The 19,839-nt window shown below is 35.3% G+C and overlaps 1 pseudogene; it reads right to left on the bottom strand.

The window, feature by feature from the left end:
• Window positions 1-15,210: 15,210 nt before the first annotated feature.
• LOC111983946 (probable terpene synthase 9) lies at window positions 15,211-18,374 on the bottom strand (annotated as a pseudogene).
• Window positions 18,375-19,839: the final 1,465 nt, after the last annotated feature.

Genomic DNA, 19,839 nt, shown 5'->3' with positions numbered 1-19,839 from the left:
TAAGAACTCAAAAGCCACTACTACATGAAATGGGGTTATTTTAAGCTCATGATCTCTTTCTTAAAGCATTGGATTCCGAAGTCCAAACAACTTCACTACACGGAACAAAGCTTGAAGCCCATAGCCTTTTTAATTAAGGCCCGAGACCCGTTATTCATACAAAGTGGGCAATGGAAGCAAAAACTCCAGTCGAAAAGCCATTTGAGCCATAAAAAAATTAATTGGATTACAGGACCCACTCTCTACTGACAACCCAAAGAAAAACCAAGGCGATCCAACCCACCACCAATTACAGAAGAAAGAAAAACGAAAGGAAGAAGGAAGAAATACCTAACTGTTAGACTCGTTACTTGCTAACTAGAAAAGCCAGGTACTAGTTGGAACAATTACACTAGAAGACGAAATGAAGGAGCTGATGGCAATAGAGCAAGACACGTATCCAATAGGTTCAAAATCCTATTTTTCTTTGTTGAATAACCTAGGGACGGACCCAAAATTTTAAACTAGTAGGGACCAGAGTATAAAGAAAAAATAAACTCAAAATAAACATCTATATAGTATTAAAAAAATTATAAATATACAAACTCGATTAGGGGTGTGCAGAAAACCCACCGACCCGCCAAACCTGACCCGACTCAACCCGACCCACCGGGTTGGGTCAGTTTTTAGGCCTTGGTGGGTTGGGTTGGGTTACAAATTTTTTTTTTTATAGCAGGTCAGGTTGAGTTTGAGTCATAAAATTACAAACCCGCCAAACCCGACCCAACCCACCGACCCACCCATATTTAATATATATTTAAAATATATTATATATTTAATAAATTTTTTTTTTAAACCAGGGCACTTATATATATATATTAAATATAATATAATATATATATATTATATTTAATAATTTAAAAAAAAACCAGCTGTAGAGCAGTACTTCCTCAGTTCCTCCTACTAATATTAATTATATATATAATATGTATTATATAATTAATAAATTTTTTAAAATAATCAGCTCTTCCTATCCTATATAAAAGCCAATTAGTTCACACAAACTTTAGTAAATTACTATTATTGTTTAGTTATTGGTGTTGTTTGCTCTTAAAGAATTACATCGATACTAATCTTTGAGTTTTTTTAATATTTATATTTTTTTTCTACTCAAGTTAATAATAATAAAAAAAAATTTCAAACCCATGGGGTCGGGTTGGGTTGGGTCGAATTTTTTTTGACCCACCATGGTGGGTCGGGTCAAAAAATTCCCTCAACCCGACCTAACCTGACCCATGCACACCCCTAAACTTGATGTTTTTATATATATTAAGATGCAGTTATTTACATTCTCAAAAAAGAGATGCAGTTATTTACCAACAAAGATAAAAATAAAAACAAAATAATATTTTTATTTTTAATACTGGGCTAGTTAGGATTTTTTTTGGGTTGAAGTTAGAGCATTCATAATGGTGATGCTAAAAATTGTAGCTTTTAGCACATCAAAAAGCTATTTTCTCTATTTTACTACCTCACTTTACAATTCACCCTGATGAGTAAAAAAAAACGCGTGATCGTCATTCCCATTAATGATGATCCAAGCAAGCGTTACACACTTATTGCGCGCATTGATGATGAAACGTAATGGACAGAGCAACGGTAACAAGTAAGTTGTGCACTTCGGAGCTCCCATTGATAACATACTAGCCGTTAGGCATAAATACAGACATTCATTGTCCATTAAGGCGAGGAACAACTATAAAAGAAAGAAGCAACAGAATCCAAAGGTACACACAAATACTTATCCAAAAATCACTCCAAGCCATTTTCCCTTTAAAATTTTTTTTCCCTTTCTAAATTAAGCATCAAAGTGTTTTTGGCAAACACCACACTAGTTTATCCCATTTCTTTCCTAAGCTTTATTGTAGGTTTACGTTAGAGATGTGACCCATCATAGCATCGTCCATCCACTAAGATGATGTCTCAACTTGGTGATTTTTGCATCATCAGTTTGGTGCTATCTGTGGGAAATGCTAATCATTCAAGCCATCTTCCCTAAGTGACAAAAGAGAACCTCGTAGCACAAGATGGATGCCGAACAAGCTGCACAACAAATCCAAGCCCTGATAGCCAGCTTGGAAGTAGTGACTCGACAGAATGAAGAACTGAGGAGAGCCGTTGAATCCTAGAACGAGGAACGACAGCGGACTGAAGAAGAACGTCGGAGGATTGAAGGAAACCATAATAAGGAAGGATCGGATAGCCAGGCCAATAAAAGGATGAGAGTGTTAGAAGAAAACTCATCCAGAATAGAGAGCGAGCTTCGTAGCATGAGGAGGGAGATGGACGACCTCAAGAATGTTGTAAAAGACAGCTATGGATAATTTAGATGGAATAATTCGAAGGACAGATTCACCATTCACCACTGAGGTGTTGAATCGTCCTTTCCCACCGAAGTTCAATCTTCCCCAGTTAGAGTCGTTTGATAGTTCAAGAGATCCCTTAGATCACATCAAATTGTTCAAAACTTTGATACTTTTGTAGATAACTCTAGATGAAGAAATGTGCAGGGCCTTCCTAACAACGCTGAAAGGCGCAGCCAGGGTGTGGTTTGCCAAACTACCCTTAGGTACTATTGCTAACTTTGAACAGCTCAACAAGGGTTTTGTTCGTCACTTCATTGGAGGACAATGACAGAAGAAGCCAATTGGACATCTTTTTAACATTCGCTAAGCAAAGGGAGAATCGTTGAAGCAATATGTGACGCGCTTCAATAAAGAGTTGCTACAGGTGGACAAAGCGAAAGATCAAGTCATCCTGACGACCTTCCAAGCAGGGTTGCTACCAAGAGATTTCTTTTTCTCAATCACCAAGAGTTCACCGAAAACAGGATTGAGCAAAAACTACTGAAAAATGAACTAAGGGGTACAACAACAATAGAACCTCTCTTAAAGGACTTTCTCGAGTAACACACACACACACACACACACCTACTTGAGGACTTTCTCTATCGTAGGTTTGAAGAAAGAAACACAATCGAGTAAAGAAAAAGAAATTGAAGGAGAATCAAGCCAAACAAGAGAGTAATCAACCATTAAGATTAAGAAGAAGAAACTCACTTGGAAATCAAGGAGTAGAGTGCTCAGAGTTAATGAACAAATGGAATGAAAAAGGAAAGAGAAAGAGATAGAAGTTTAAAGAAGGGGCAAATGAAAAATCAGAATGCGGGAAGATAGCAGAGTCCCAATGTAGAACAACCAATTAGAACGTGACACGTGGCAAAAATTCGACCAAAAAGGTTGTGTCCCATAAATGCAATAAGAACAAAATCCAAAGCGACATGGATGAACACAGTTTATTCCTAGAAAATTGTCCTCCTCTAGGTGAACAATTTCAAAATAAGGGGGCAACTGATGAACTAGAAAATGTATCATCCAAACAACAAAAATGAGCATTAATACTAATGTAATGGAAGAATACTTCAACAGGTTTTGTAATCGTTAATCATTAAAGATGATGAACTTGCAATAAAACCTACTTAATGACAACCGTTATTTACCGACCTTAAACTCCCATTAAGGCAGAGACTGTTACACACAGAGAAATAATTACCTGCAATTATGTACATGAAGACATTTATGAGCACAACAGATACCCAAGCTACCTATTAAAGGGAAAATTTGCCCATTTAATAAGGTACGTCAAAAAACTACTACAAAACACTAATTTATGTACAAAATATAGGGGCTAATTCTGACTTAAGCATCGGAAACTTCCCTACTGGGCACAACCAAATGGTCTCTTCAATCAACTCTGTTTATTTTGCAGGTCCTACAAGATCGTTCAAAGCTCTAGATTGGACAAGTGACCTAACTGATGATTTTTGGCATCATCACATTGCATGGGCATAATACTTGTTTGTTCAATTTTCAAACTCTTTGAGAGGTAACATTGTTTTGTTGTGTTTTATACTAGTGAACATGTTAATGACGCCTTGCCTAATAATTGAGCTGAATTGGGTGATTGAGGATTGACCACCACACATCATTTATCCATGATTACCATCTAGCTAGAGTGGCGAACTTCTTATTCATGATCTATTAGTCAATATTATAGCCTATGAGGTTAAAGGATCTTTTCACTATTAGTTTTCTAGATCTATCTCATAGCCTTGGAGCCAGAACTCAATACATATGAAAGCTCCCATAATTTTTTTTTCATCTGATTTAAGGGACATTGTGTCTTGTTGGTGGTTCTGTCACATACTAAAATCATCCATGGAAAAACTATACATAAAGCTCACAATAGACGTGTTGAATTTTGAGCCCAAAAAAAAAAGTGTTAATATATGTATACATGTATTATATGCCGTAATAATATTAATGGGTTTTTATCATGGGGCTTACTAATTAATAATATAGTTTTGATTTATACATATATCTTTTTAATTAAGCTGTGACTTGCATGAGCGTAATACGTGTTTATACAAAGTGTTAATATATGCATATATGTCGTAGTAATATTAATGAGTTTTATCATGTGGCTTACTAATTATTAATATAGTTTTGATTTTTACATATATCTTTTTAATTAAGTCATGCATCGCACATGCATAATACTAGTTTGTTCAATTTTTAAATTGTTTGATGGGTAACATTGTTGATAGGCCACAAACTAAATGACCCATAGTGATCAAAAAAATTAATTAATTAGCCAAGTTATTAATTAATCAATTTATCATGCAAATGCGTGGAAGACAAACAAATCACCAATAAACTAATTAAGCAGCGGAAATTAAATAACACGGTGATTTGTTTACGAATGGGGAAAACCCTTGGGCAAAAACCCACGGGTGATTTTCAGGTCACCACTCCTCAAAACTCCACTATTATCAAATCAAGCAGTTACAAGTAAAGGAATCCCAAGTACCTACCAACTTACAGTTGAACCCTTACCCCAATACCAATTGGACTTGATTTGTAGTGACAGTTCCCACCTTTGATGCACAGCACCCAAGTACTGACTAACCAATGTGCGGATCCAGTACGCGACTTCAACACCAACTTTGAAGGAGAGGTTGGCTGCAAAGTTCTTCAATTCATCCTACACGATGAAGATCAAGAAGATGCTTGGTCACAAAACCTTTTGGTGCAAAATACACAGCAACTTCTTCAGAAGAGATGAACTAGGTCAAGAACTTGTCTTTGATCAAAATTGCTTGAACAGAGTTTTTTCAATGCTTGTGCAACTTGTGTACCATTTGAGGCTTTTAAAATAATCCTTTTATATGTCTAGGGTTAGGAGAAAAGAAAGCCAAAGACAATTCACGGATCCCAAGAAATCAGATCAGAAAATCTGATTTTATAAATCTCGAAGATAGCAAGGTGTCGAGGAGCTATCGAGAAGGTGTCGAGTTTTAATGAATTTGCACTTCAGCTTGTTTTTCTTGGACAGACTTAATGACTTCAACACTTGATCTTGAAATCTTGTTTCTTGAAGTATTAAAAACACTTAGAACTACCCAATTACAAGTAGAGTGCGTTTTGTCAAAGGATTAGCCAATTTACATAAACAAATGACATATGTTCTTAACAAGTGAAAACACATATGTCCTAACAATCTCCCCCTTTGGCAATCCGTGATAAAACCACAACAAACAAATGAACATATGAGAGAAGTCATGAATCACTCAACTCATATTCACTTGTTGAATACAATAAAATCTATCCTATCATGAACTCTTGAAAAACTTTGCAAAAAAAGAGTTTATGGCAAGTAGGCTTTGACAACTTGTATTTTTGAAACACTTTAAACAAAACTCACCAAGGCATCTTGTGTAAAACAGAAATAATAAATTGCATACAAGTATAAGGAACACGTGTATAAAGATAGAGAAGAAACAACACATGAAGAGATAGGTGAAAGAAACATACATCCACATATATAGAGAAAATAAGTACAATGTATGTAAAACTGGTCACAAGACCTCATATACAAGAACAATGTATCTAAAAAGAAAGAAAATAAAAGATACATCATATCCTCACTACATCCCTCAAATATCAACACTCCCCCTAACAAAAATGTCCTATACTAACTCTCTCCCTAAGATGACTACTCTCATATCCAAAACTAATATCCCCAAAACTACTTCCCCTTTTTGTCATGAGTGACAAAGGGTAAAGTATTAAGTAGATATCTTATCAGTAGAGCTAGCATCTCCATTATCGTCATTCGAAGCATCATCGTTCTCATCATCATCATCCTCAAAATCAGAAGCTGCTGGAGGAGGTGGTAAAGGAGTAGCCTCAGGAGCAAAACCACCCATGGTCGCCTGCCGTCGTGCAATATGACCAACACGAACATTCACCTGATACAACTCAGTAGAGAGTGTATCCAGGCAAGCATCTATGCCCTACAGCTGCGCCATGATATCTCCAAGAGATACATCGTCTATATAGGAAGAAGGAGCAGATATAGATGAAGCAGATCTGGATGGAGCTGAACGGGAGGGAGGAGTGGAATCTGGCTGTCTCGACCTAAACTGAGCCTCATTACGTTTTATGGTAGCGGCATCTATAGTACAAATGTGTGTGAAGTGGTCGGACACAGGAAAAAGGACAGAAAAATGGCATAAGATCCTCGTGATAGCGGAAGGAAAGATGAGCTTATCATGGGACGTCGAATCTAAATGAACATCAATGATAGAAAGAATGAAATGAGAAGGAAAATCTATAGTAAGATGCTCAAGAAAAGATAACAAAAATCGAGCATGAGGCTCTGTGATGGAGTTGTAGTGAGAGAGTGGATGGAGTATAAAAGACATCACCATGTTTAAGAATCTAGGACCTTTAGCAAAAGGTCTACATGATGTATACTGATGTTCACCCCAATTAGCAGGGCGCTCACAAAAAAGCAGAAATGAGCTCATCTTTGGACACAGTCCTCAGATGCTCACAAGAAGGATAGTCAGGAAACTCTATCCTAGGAACCCGAAGCACATCCACAACCAGTTGCGGTGTGATAGGGATGTGCGTACCTCGAATGCGAGTGAAAAAGAGAGGTACTGAATGTTTAATCCCGTGCATGTTGGAGTAAAACTCCTGAATGAGCACTAGAGGACATGTGACTAAGATGTCACACAGTGACTCCCATCCCCTACTGTGAATGATAAAGGGTGTTAGGACATATATGTTTTAACTTGTTTAAGAACATATGTCACTTATTTATGTAAATTGGCTAATCCTTTGACAAAACACACTCTACTTGTAATTGGGTAGTTCTAGGTGTTTTAGAAGTGATGTCGGATCTCTATGTGTTTGGTTCGAGAATGTTGAACCGGGTTCTTAGAGATATTGATGGCACTGGTATTGTCACAGTAAATGGTGAGATGCTCTTGAAAAATATCATAATCATGAAGGAGTTTTTGCATCCAAAGGAGTTGGGTGCAACAGCTACCGACAGCGATATACTCAGCTTCTGCAGTGGATAAGGAGATGGAGTTCTACTTTTTGCTCATCCGGGAGACAACATTGTTACCTACATAAAAGTAACCCCCTGAAGTACTCTTTCTATCATCAGCATTACCAGCCCAATCAACATCTGAGTACCCAGCTAAGACATCATTTTTGTCCTTGCTATACCACACACTAAAGTCAGCAGTGGTTTTGACATACTTTATAATTCATTTTAAAGCAGTCATGTGTGATTCTTTGGGATTAGCCTGATATCTAGCACACACTCCAACACTGTAACTAATGTCAGGTCTACTAGCAGTAAGGTAAAGAAGACTACCTATCATGCTTCTATAGAGAGAGGGATCAACACTCTTGCCTAACAAGTCTACAGTGAGTTTAACATTTGGGCTCACAGGGGTTCTAACAGAACTAGTAGATTCCAAACCAAACTTTTTCACATGATTCTTAGCATATTTAGATTAAGATAGGAATATACCTTAATCTTGTTGGCAAATCTATAATCCAAGGAAGTGAGTCAGTTCTCCAATCATGCTCATCTCGAACTTGGCTAGCATGAGTTTTGAAAAGCCATGAGCGAGTTCATCCTTAGTTGAGCCAAAAATGATGTCATCAACATACACTTGTGCAACAATCAACTCGCCATCTTCCTTTTTGATGAAGAGTGTTTGATCAGCCTTTCCTCTTGTGAACCCATGTAACACTAGATGTTGTGTGAGTCTATCATACCAAGCTCTAAGGGCTTGCTTCAACCAATAAAGTGCCTTCTTGAGGTACAACACATGATTTGGAAAGTGTGGATCAATGAATCATTTTGGTTGAGCCACATAGACATCCTTTTTAAGCAGCCCATTCAAGAAAGCAGTCTTCACATCCATCTGACAAAGTTTGAACTTCAGATGACATGCTAGCGCAAGGAGAATTCTGATGGACTCCATTCGGGCAACTGGGGTGAATGTTTCATCATAGTCTATTCCTTCCATTTGTGAGTATCCTTAAGCTACAAGTCGAGCCTTGTTACGAATCACATTGCCTTCTTCATTAGTCTTATTGCAGAATATCCATTTTGTACCGATGATATGCTCACCTTCTGGTCTAGGTACTAGAGTCCAAACATCATTCCTCTGAAACTGAAGTAGTTTATCATGCATTGTTTCGACCCAACTTTTATCTTGTAATGATTTCTCAACTTTCTTCGGTTCAACCTGTGACAAGTAGCAAGAATAAGACACAAAGTTAGTAACACATTTATCAACTGTACGCTTTCTTAATGTGAGTTCATTTATGTTTCCCACAATAACTTTCAGAGGATGATTTAATTTGATTTTAGAAGAAGGTCCTTTTTCTTCATGAGACTCAGAATCTGGTGAAGTAGGAGCATTTGCAGAGTCTTCCACAATACTAGGAGTACTTGGGGACACAAGTTCCTGTTCAACAATATCTTGAACTTCCCTAGGCTTAAGAGGTAGAATTTCTTTGGAGAGTTCCTCAATGCCTTTCTCAGAACTAGAATTTGAAGACTCATCAATGATGACATTTACCGTCTCCATTACCTTCATAGTTTTTTTGTTGTATACCCGATAAGCCTTGCTTGTAGACGAATAACCCAGAAATATGCCTTCATCGCTTCAAGAGTCAAACTTTCCCACATTCTCCCTATCCTTGAGAATGAAGAAAGTACTTCCAAAGATCCTGAAATACTTTACATTTGGCTTCCTTCCTTTCCATAACTCATAGAGAGTCTTTTTGGTACTGGGTCTAAAGTACACCCTATTGACCGTATGACAGGCAGTGTTTATGGCTTCTCCCCCCAAGTTTCTAGCCACATTTTTGTTATGCAACATGGCTCTGGCCATCTCTTAAATAACCTTATTCTTTCTTTCTACCACACCATTTTGTAGAGGCGTAATAGGAGCAGAGAATTCTTGAGATATACCTGATCTTGTGTAGAAAGACTCCATGTATGAGTTCTTGAATTCTTTACCATGGTCACTTCGAATTCGATCAATCTTTAGGCTCTTTTCATTTTGCAGTCTTATGCACAAAGCCTCAATGTGCTCAGGAACATCAGACTTAGATCGTAATAGAATGACTCAAGTGTATTTAGTAAAGTCGTCTACCACAACCATGATGTATCTCTTACAACCAAGAGACTCGGTTTTGGTTGGACCCATAAGATCTAAATGTAAAAGCTCCAATGGTTTGGATGTAGTTGATGTCTGATTGCCTGGATGCTTAGCTTTCGTTTGTTTCCCAAGCTGACATGGTCCATACACCACATTGCTCATTCTACTAAGCTTTGGTATCCCCAAGACTGATTCATGCTTAGATACAATAGATACATGCTTGTAACTAGCATGTCCCATTCGTTGATGCCAAAGATCTTCATTAGGCAAACGAATGCTATTACACACAATATCAGCACCAGGAACCAATCTATAACAGTTGTTCAAAGTGCAAACCCCACTAATGAGCTTCTTTCCAGACTCATCCATGATAAGACACTTTCCCTTTGAGAATAGCACTATGAAATCTTGATCACATATTTGACTTATGCTCAATAGGTTCACCCTTAGACCTTCTACATATAGAACCTTTGCAATGTCCGGCAGTCCTTGTAGAGATATGACTCATTTCCCTTTAATCTATGACTTGCTTCCCTCACCAAAGGTAATATTGCCACCTTTCTTAGACTCGAAGACCTTGAAGAGAGATCTGTCTCCAGTCATGTGTCTTGAGTAACCACTATCAAGATACCATAGACATGTGTCCATCACTTTGAATGCAGACTTCATCATGAAACACACTTCATGCTTAGATGACAAATCAAAAGGAATGGTTCTTTCTCTCAACTGCTTTTTATGAGCTAAGCCTTTAACTTTCACTCTTCTCAGACGAGCTCTTTTGCACATTTTTATTCTGAGACAGTCTAGTTTCTTCTTAGCCAAACTGAGATCTTTTCCAATAGTCATCATAAAAGAATTCAAATAACTTTTAGGCTTGTATTTTTTGAGACACTTAAACAAATAGTGATTAGAAAAACAAGATATATTTGAAAACAAAAATCACTTCAAGCCGATTTTAGCCATGACAACAGGGGTCAATGGATCAACACAGCAAAGATTAAATCCTAATCAAAGTGTGCCTGCTCTGATACCACTTGATAGGCCACAAACTGAATGACCCCTAGTGATTAAACCAATTAATTAATTAGCCAAGTTATTAATTAATCAATTTATCATGCAAATGCGTGGAAGCACAAATAGATCACCAATAAACTAATTAAGCAGTGAAAATTAAATAACACGGTGATTTGTTTTCGAATGGAGAAAACTCTTGCGGCAAAAATCCCACCGAGTGATTTTCAGGTCACCACTCCTGAAACTCCACTATTATCAAATCAAGTGGTTACAAGTAAAGGAATCACAAGTACCTTACCAACCTACAGTTGAACCCTTACCCCAATACCCAATTGGACTTGATTTGTAGTGACAGTTCCCACCTTTGATGCACAGCTCCCAAGTACGTGACTAACCAATGCGCGGATCCTGGTACGCGACTTCAACACCAACTTTGAAGGAGAGGTTGGCAGCAAAGTTCTTCAGTTCATCCTACATGATGAAGATCAAGAAGAAGTTTGGTCACAAAACCCTTTAGTGCAAAATACATAGCAACTTCTTCAGAAGAGATGAACTAGGTCAAGAACTTCGTCTTTGATCACAAATTGCTTGAACAGAGTTTTTTCAATGCTTGTGCAACTTGTGTACCATTTGACGGCTCTTAAAATAATCATTTTATATGTCTAGGGTTAGGAGAAAAGAAAGCCCAAAGACATATTCACGGATCCCAAGAAATCAGATCAGAAAATCTGATTTTATAAATCTCGACAGATAGCAAGGTGTCGAGGAGCTATCGAGAAGGTGTTGAGCTTTAATGAATTTCCACATCAGCTAGTTTTTCTTGGACAGACTTGATGACTTCAACACTTGATCTTGAAACCTTCTTTCTTGAAGTATTAAAAACACCTAGAACTACCCAATTACAAGTAGAGTGCGTTTTGTCAAAGGATTAGCCAATTTACATAAACAAATGACATATGTTCTTAACAAGTGAAAACACATATGTCCTAACAATTGTTTTGTCGTGTTTTCTTCAAAAATACTAGTGAACATGTTAATGATGCCTTGCCTAATAATTGAGCTAAATTGGGATATTGATGATGAATCACCACATGTCATTTATCCATGATTACTATCAAGCTAGAGTGGTTAACTTCTTATTCATGATCTATTAGTCAATGTTATACCAGATGAGGTTAAAGAATCTTTTCACTATTAGTTTTCTAGATTTATCTCATAGCCTTGGAGCCAGAAGTCAATACATATGAAAGCTCTTCATCTGATTTAAGGGATATTGTGTCTTGTTGGTGATTGTGTCACCTACTAAAATCATCTATGGAAAAACTATTCATGAAGCTCACAACAAACGTGTTGAATTTTGAGCCCCAAAAAACGTGTTAATATATGAATATATGTATTATATGTCGAAATAATATTAATGGGTTATTCATGGGACTTACTAATTATTAATATAGTTTTGATTTATACATATATCATTTTAATTAAGCCATGATTTGCACGAGCATAATACGTGCTTATACAAAGTGTTAATATATGCATATATGTATTATATGTCGTAATAATATTAATGAGTTTTATCACGTGGCTTACAAATTATTAATATAGTTTTGATTTTTATATATATCTTTTTAATTAAGTCATGCATCACACACGCATAATACTAGTTTGTTCAATTTTTAAATTGTTTGAGAGGTAACATTGTTTTGTCGTGTTTTATTTAAAAATACTAGTGAACGTGTTAATGATGCCTTGCCTAATAATTAAGCTGAATTGGGCTATTGATGATAAACCACCACACATCATTTATCCATGATTACTATCAAGCTAGAGTGGTGAACTTCTTATTCATGATCTATTAGTCAATGTTATACCCGATGAGGTTAAAGAATCTTTTCACTATTAGTTTTCTAGATTTATCTCACAGCCTTGGAGCCAGAAGTCAATACATATGAAAGCTCTTCATCTGATTTAAGGGATATTGTGTCTTGTTGGTGATTGTGTCACGTACTAAAATCATCTATGGAAAAACTATTCATGAAGCTCACAATAAACGTGTTGAATTTTGAGCCCCAAAAAAAGTGTTAATATATGAATATATGTATTATATGTCGAAATAATATTAATGGGTTAATCATGGGACTTACTAATTATTAATATAGTTTTGATTTATACATATATCTTTTTAATTAAGCCATGATTTGCATGAGCATAATACGTGCTTATACAAAGTGTTAATATATGCATATATGTATTATATGTCGTAATAATATTAATGAGTTTTATCACGTGGCTTACTAATTATTAATATAGTTTTGATTTTTACATATATCTTTTTAATTAAGTCATGCATCGCACACGCATAATACTGGTTTGTTTAATTTTTAAATTGTTTGAGAGGTAACATTGTTTTGTCGTGTTTTATTCAAAAATACTAGTGAACGTGTTAATGATGCCTTGCCTAATAATTAAGCTGAATTGGGCTATTGATGATAAACCACCACACATCATTTATCCATGATTACTATCAAGCTAGAGTGGTGAACTTCTTATTCATGATCTATTAGTCAATGTTATACCCGATGAGGTTAAAGAATCTTTTCACTATAAGTTTTCTAGATTTATCTCATAGCCTTGGAGCCAGAAGTCAATACATATGAAAGCTCTTCATCTGATTTAAGGGATATTGTGTCTTGTTGGTGATTGTGTCACGTACTAAAATCATCTATGGAAAAACTATTCATGAAGCTCACAATAAACGTGTTGAATTTTGAGCCCCAAAAAAAGTGTTAATATATGAATATATGTATTATATGTCGAAATAATATTAATGGGTTTAATCATGGGACTTACTAATTATTAATATAGTTTTGATTTATACATATATCTTTTTAATTAAGCCATGATTTGCACGAGCATAATACGTGTTTATGCAAAGTGTTAATATATGCATATATGTATTATATGTTGTAATAATATTAATGAGTTTTATCACGTGACTTACTAATTATTAACATAGTTTTGATTTTTACATATATCTTTTTAATTAAGCCATGCATCACACATGCATAATACTAGTTTGTTCAATTTTTAAATTGTTTGAGAGGTAACATTGTTTTGTCGTGTTTTATTCAAAAATACTAGTGAACGTGTTAATGATGCCTTGCCTAATAATTAAGCTGAATTGGGCTATTGATGATAAACCACCACACATCATTTATCCATGATTACTATCAAGCTAGAGTGGTGAACTTCTTATTCATGATCTATTAGTCAATGTTATACCCGATGAGGTTAAAGAATCTTTTCACAATGGGGGTGTTTGGTTCCCTTGATGTTACATCACATTATAATGCTAGATTCTTGTGATCTTACATTATGGAATATCAATTTAAAATACAACATTACTATATTTAGTTGGTTAATTACATTGCCACTATAATGTTAGAATGCTATTACAATATTATAATGAATTTCCAGAATTGCTCATTTAAAATAATTAAATAAAAAATTATTTTTAATAAAAATTCATAAAATAATTGAACAAATTTGATTCCTTCACCTTCTCATTAACCAAACAACTCAAATTTTCAAAATATATATATATCTCACAAATTTTCTTTTCAATTCTACTTTCTTGGACTTTCTCACCAATTTAACAATCAAACTCCACCATATCACAACCAAATAGAAGATCAAGATTTTCTAGAAGAAAAACTCCATAGAAACAAATCAAAAATTTACCCAAAAAAAAAAAAAAAAAACTTCTACAGTTTCTCTTGCTTGGAATTTCTCACCAACCAAACAACACATTAAGATTTTCAAGAAGAAAAACTCCATACGAAATCAAGTAGAGAATATATCCTTCAATGGAACGAGGCTCTCTCTCCTCAAACCCTAGCTTCCTTAGAGCCCACATCATTAAACCTAGGGCAATCGGTGCATTTGGTTCAGGGACTCTAACTATTGATTTTGGCTTCAAACCCCAAGGAAAATAGGAGACGACAACGTTGTCTTTGTTGTTCGTTGCTCCAAAGAAGTCTTCGTCGTTGTTGTCTTCATCGACGCTGCCTCCTCTAGTAAAGTCTTCGTCTTCATTAGCTAGGGCTTAATGCAAAGAGAGAGAGAGAGACGGGTAGAAATTGATTTGAAGAGAGAGAGAGAGAGAGAGAGAGAGAGAGAGAGAGAGAGAGGAAGCTAGAGTTTGAAAATATATATGGGCAATTTTGTAAATAAAATTTATTAGAATGTACAATTTTGTCATTTCATTAAATTATTGTCTCCCACCCATAAGTAATGTAAGATCATCCCCATTTAAGAGGGTGGTGTGATTAAGGTGATATGATATATTTTGTAATCTTACATTACCTTAATATGAGAAAAAATTAAGTGAACCAAACATCTTAATGTCACATTATCATAATATGCATCACATCAAGGACACATGATGGCAAATCAAATGCCCCCAATTTGTTTTTTAGATCTATCTCATAGCCTTGGAACCAGAAGTTAATACATATGAAAGCTCCCGTAATTTTTTTTTTCATCTGATTTAAGTGACATTGTGTCTTTTTGGTGGTTGTGTCACATACTAAAATCATCAATGGAAAAACTACGAGTTCACAAAGCTCATAATAATAGACGTGTTGATTTTTGAACCAAAAAAAAGAGAAGATGTTGAATCTTCCAAATCATATCCTGCAAAAAGTTTAATCAATAGGGATTTCTTTGACAAGTAAAGAGGTTAAATGATCTTTAATGGCCCCAGTCGAAGTTCCAATACCATCTCCATGTTGGAAGATGCACTTAGCAGTTCGGGCCATGTTTAGTGACATAGTTACTATTGATCTTGGCAACGAATTTTTGGCACTCTCTTTGTTCAGTTTTTTTCATGAAGAACTAATTAATTCCTTTATGCAATGTTTTGCTTGAACTTCGGATATGCCTTCCCGTACTATGTAGCACAGGGTAGATTTTGCCACATCACCTCTCTTGCTCTCAGCCTTTAGATAAAAGAAAAGAAACAGAGAATTAATTCTTAATGTGGTAAAAACTAAATAATATTTGATGACTAGATTGAATTGCAAATATTTGTATCAAGCAAGCATACCTCGTAAGTTCCTAAATCATCACTAAGTCGAGTTATGAGAGATGACCAATGTATTAGCTCTGATCCATTCTTGAAACAATCAAGTGAAGTTTTTGTTAAGGTGCACCCACGCTGAATATAGGGATGAAACATGGCTGCAGGACCACCCACTGAAATACAAGCATTTTCTAGGTAATTTATCCACTATAAAACCACCGTGCTTCTACTAGGTATGATCTACAGAGATTTGCCCACTGTGATTGAAAATAATGCATGCCAATCAATCTCCGTACCATGGAAATATCTACTAATTTTCTCAAATTTTTTTTTGATGCCTAGAACTTCATGGTTCAACAGACACTTCCTCATATTTGCAGCAAAAATGTCAAGGGTTTAAATCTCCATTTTTCAACTATAAAATTATCATAATTCTTTATTTTTATTTTTTATTTTTTATATTAATGCTTCAATGACAATTGGACACATTAAAAAGTTGTGAAAAATATTATGAAAATTTTTGTATCCTCTCTCCAGTTAAAGTTTCAAAGTATTCTAGAATTAGCTTACCTCTTCGATAACATAGGGGAAGGTATTCAAGCCATGATCTTTGCTCACATCACCAACAATTTCATTAACAAACTTATGCATGGCATCATAGCAAATCTGCATGTTCTCGGGTAGGTCCACCATTATGGTCATTTCCCATCTGCAAAAAGAAATAAGAAAAGTAGAAGACAATGATTAAGAAAAAGAAAATGAAGGAAAAATTTTTATCATCAAAGTGATGGTTTCCACAAGATAAAATATATCATCCTTGATAAATATGTTTTTATTTTACCTATTCACAGCTTCAGTGAAGCATTCAAGCTCATCGAGTGATCCATATATATCATACATATCATCAATAGCTGTTAATATGCATATAAATTTGGTGAGGCTTGTCCTGCACTGGGAGAATTGCGGCTCAGAAACGATCCCCATTGCCCAAAAATAATTTTCCATCAACCAGTCCCTTGAAAAAGTTAGCTTTTCTGTCAAACCCAAGTCTCTCCACCAACTAATGCATCAATTTTCAAACGTTATAATTTGATTGCAGGTTTTCCATTGAAGATTATGGATGAAAGTAATCGCTACCTTTGTTACTCCTTAATTTCTCGCTGGTGTACGGATTGCACTAAATTGTAATCCAACTTAGCCAGCTCGAGTAAAGTCAAGTTCCTTTTATTGTCCTTTTGATAGACATCAATGAAGTTCCGAGCTTCAACTCTGGGCACCCTCCAATGTAGGGGTATTTCCAGTGACTGTTTTACTTGCTTTGCTGAATTACTGTCCAATTTTCCCATTAATGAATTCAGGTTTTTCATGCTAAAATCCCTGGCTTCTTCCAATATATTTTCTCCATGCATTCCAAGGTGTGAGGCTTCATACAAACTCAAAAGTCCCTCCACATCCTTGCTTAAGCTGGCAACGAATCTCCCATCTCTGCTTTTGAATTTCTTAAACACATCTGTGGACCACGAATTGTCAAACAAAAAGAAAAGAAAATATATACACATGGACAAAGTTTCTCTTCAAATCAAACTCCCACTAAAAGATTAACATGATTATATATTTTGAAAATTTAACGGTTGAATTACATGTTTTTTATATTCTTAATATGCATGTCAAATTTCGTTCAAATTGAATATTAATTACTATTCAATCCATAAATGTATTTTTTTTTTTATAAATAATTTAAGACTACAAAAATTTGAAATTTAAATATTTGAATGATGACATAACTATTGATTTTTAATCTTCTTAAAATTTTGTAAGTATGATGGATATAATAAGATAATGCAATCTAACGATAGATTTGTCAAAATTCACATCTAATAAAAAGACATAAAGGAAATTTGAATAATTTTCTTCAGACTAATTTGGAGAGAAAACTTAATTTGTCTTATAACGGTGAGGTAACTATTTACGCTATCACCTGAGCTAATTGGGAAACCATGCTCTCTCAAAATTCGAAATTGCAATGCTGTTGTGTAAAGATCGCTAGTGACATTAGGATTTTGAATACCAATAACATCTTTTATCTCTTTTTCAAAGTGGTATGCCACTCCTAATCGCTGCATTGAATCTATAAGCTTCAGTAAAACACTAGAGTCTTTTGGGGATGTCAGCAAAGTTTTAACGTCTTCCTTCAACCCCTCAAGTCGAGTGGCATGGATCTCATACTGCAACACAACCAAATATTCATATAGTAAAGATAAATAATTAATGTGTCAATATAATATAGATGGGGATAATAAGTGGACTTATACCGAGTAGGGAGTGGTAAAGGACTCAATGAGTTTGTGGTCCCAAATATTTGGGTGATAATTAGCTGATCTTCTTGAATTCAATTGTGTGTCATTGAACTTTGAGACGATCATGAAGAAGGGTAAAACTGATAGGCCTTGCTTGTATAGTTTTGTATGCTTCCTTGTTACTGCAAGTGCACTTCTTTCATAATTTAATGTAGTGAGGCATGAGGGAGTGGAGTAAGAAATTGCTAGTTCCATCAGGAGAGTGTGGCTTACTTGAACAAATTGATTTAGGTTGGATTGAGTTTGAAGCTTAGAAAAGTCAGGAAGAGCATCCCCTTATATAGACCAGAAGTGAAGCAGCGGGCCTAGTTTTTACTAATAATCATTGTACTATATGATATCATTAATTAAAATATGGCTCTAATACCATTAACTACCCAGGAGAGAGCACAACAGTAATATAGAAGCATAAAAAATGATAAAATAGACGATAAAGAAGAAAATAGCAAAATAGATATATTCAAAAATAAGTTAAAACAGAGTATGGAATATGAAAACAGAAACTAGTAAAATCTTACTTGAATAAAACTTCTGTCTTTGATAAAACTTGAAAACAAACTGTCTTTGATACAAGCTTGAAAATAAAACACTTTCTGAAGAGTTACAAGATTACAAAGTAAAATCTGTAAAGGGTTACAAGATTATCTGTCTGGAAGGGAAGGGTTGGAAGATTACAAGAGAAAGTATTACAAAAGTCTTTCTAAGGGAAAGAGAGAGCTATCTTGGACCTAAGCTTTTAACTTGGAAATTGGGACCTTCAAATTGGAACCTTAATTCTGGACCTTAAAATTGGAACCTTACTTCTGTCTTTGGAGTCTATCTTTTCATAGATGAAATAAATCATAGTAAGTCTTCAAAAGTACCTGAGTTAGGTAAAGTGAATCTAAGTTAATCTATCGGTGGAATCTTGAATAGTAACTTAAAATCTGTTCTGTCTTTTTTTGAACTCCTTTTGCGCATGCTAATGAATAGTAGCATTTGTCTATCTGTCAGGAGGCATGCTAGTGAATAATGATTTGTCTGGTGTGTCTAGTGAATAGTGATCTGTCTTCATTTTTTATCTGGGAAAACCATTCTATCTGTCTTGTCAATCTGTATCCATGTAGTTATCGTAATCTAGCGGATCGGAGTTGTCCTCATACTGCTCATGCTCATGGAGCACTCCGTAATCATTACATAAAGCACAATATGAAATAAGAAGGAAAACAAGAACATGATCCTTGCTTGTCATCAATCTGGGATCTTTAACAATCCTTCTTTTCCCAATAAGCCTCATTGCTGAGGGTCTTGGACCATACACTGCTATTCTATCTATGTAGCCATATAAGTGGAAACCTCTGTCTAATTCTTTCTGTACTTCATAAATCTTATTACACATAAAATTAGACCATTCTTGAGCCAGAGCACCTGGATCATCGAGTGATAAATAAGTGTCTCTTGTACCAGTTGTATTCAGGGATACAACCCCAATCATGGATAAGAACCAGAATATGTGCTGGCTAAGCTTCCATATAATAGCTAGTGTCCCAAACAGGAAGAGTACTCCAGATTTCCATCTTCATATAATTAAGTCCTCCAATTTGTGCGGCTGCTTCCTGGATAACTTTGGGGAATAAACTAATCTGAATTGCAGAGGTTATAATTAATTTGCTAATAAACCCTGCTTCTAGCATTTCAGATAACAATAAAGGATCACAGATTACTGGATCCTCTGTCTCTGTGTTGATAAGTAATCCCAGGTAGGGATTATATCTGTCTCCTATTCTTTCATAAACTCTGTCTGAATTTCCAAAGCTCTCATACCA

Source organism: Quercus suber, unplaced genomic scaffold, assembly GCF_002906115.3.
Source record: "Quercus suber isolate HL8 unplaced genomic scaffold, Cork oak 2.0 scaffold_311, whole genome shotgun sequence".
Classification (NCBI taxonomy): domain Eukaryota; kingdom Viridiplantae; phylum Streptophyta; class Magnoliopsida; order Fagales; family Fagaceae; genus Quercus; species Quercus suber.
The sequence above is the reverse complement of the archived record's forward strand: the minus strand, read 5'-3'. Positions and strand labels throughout refer to the sequence as shown.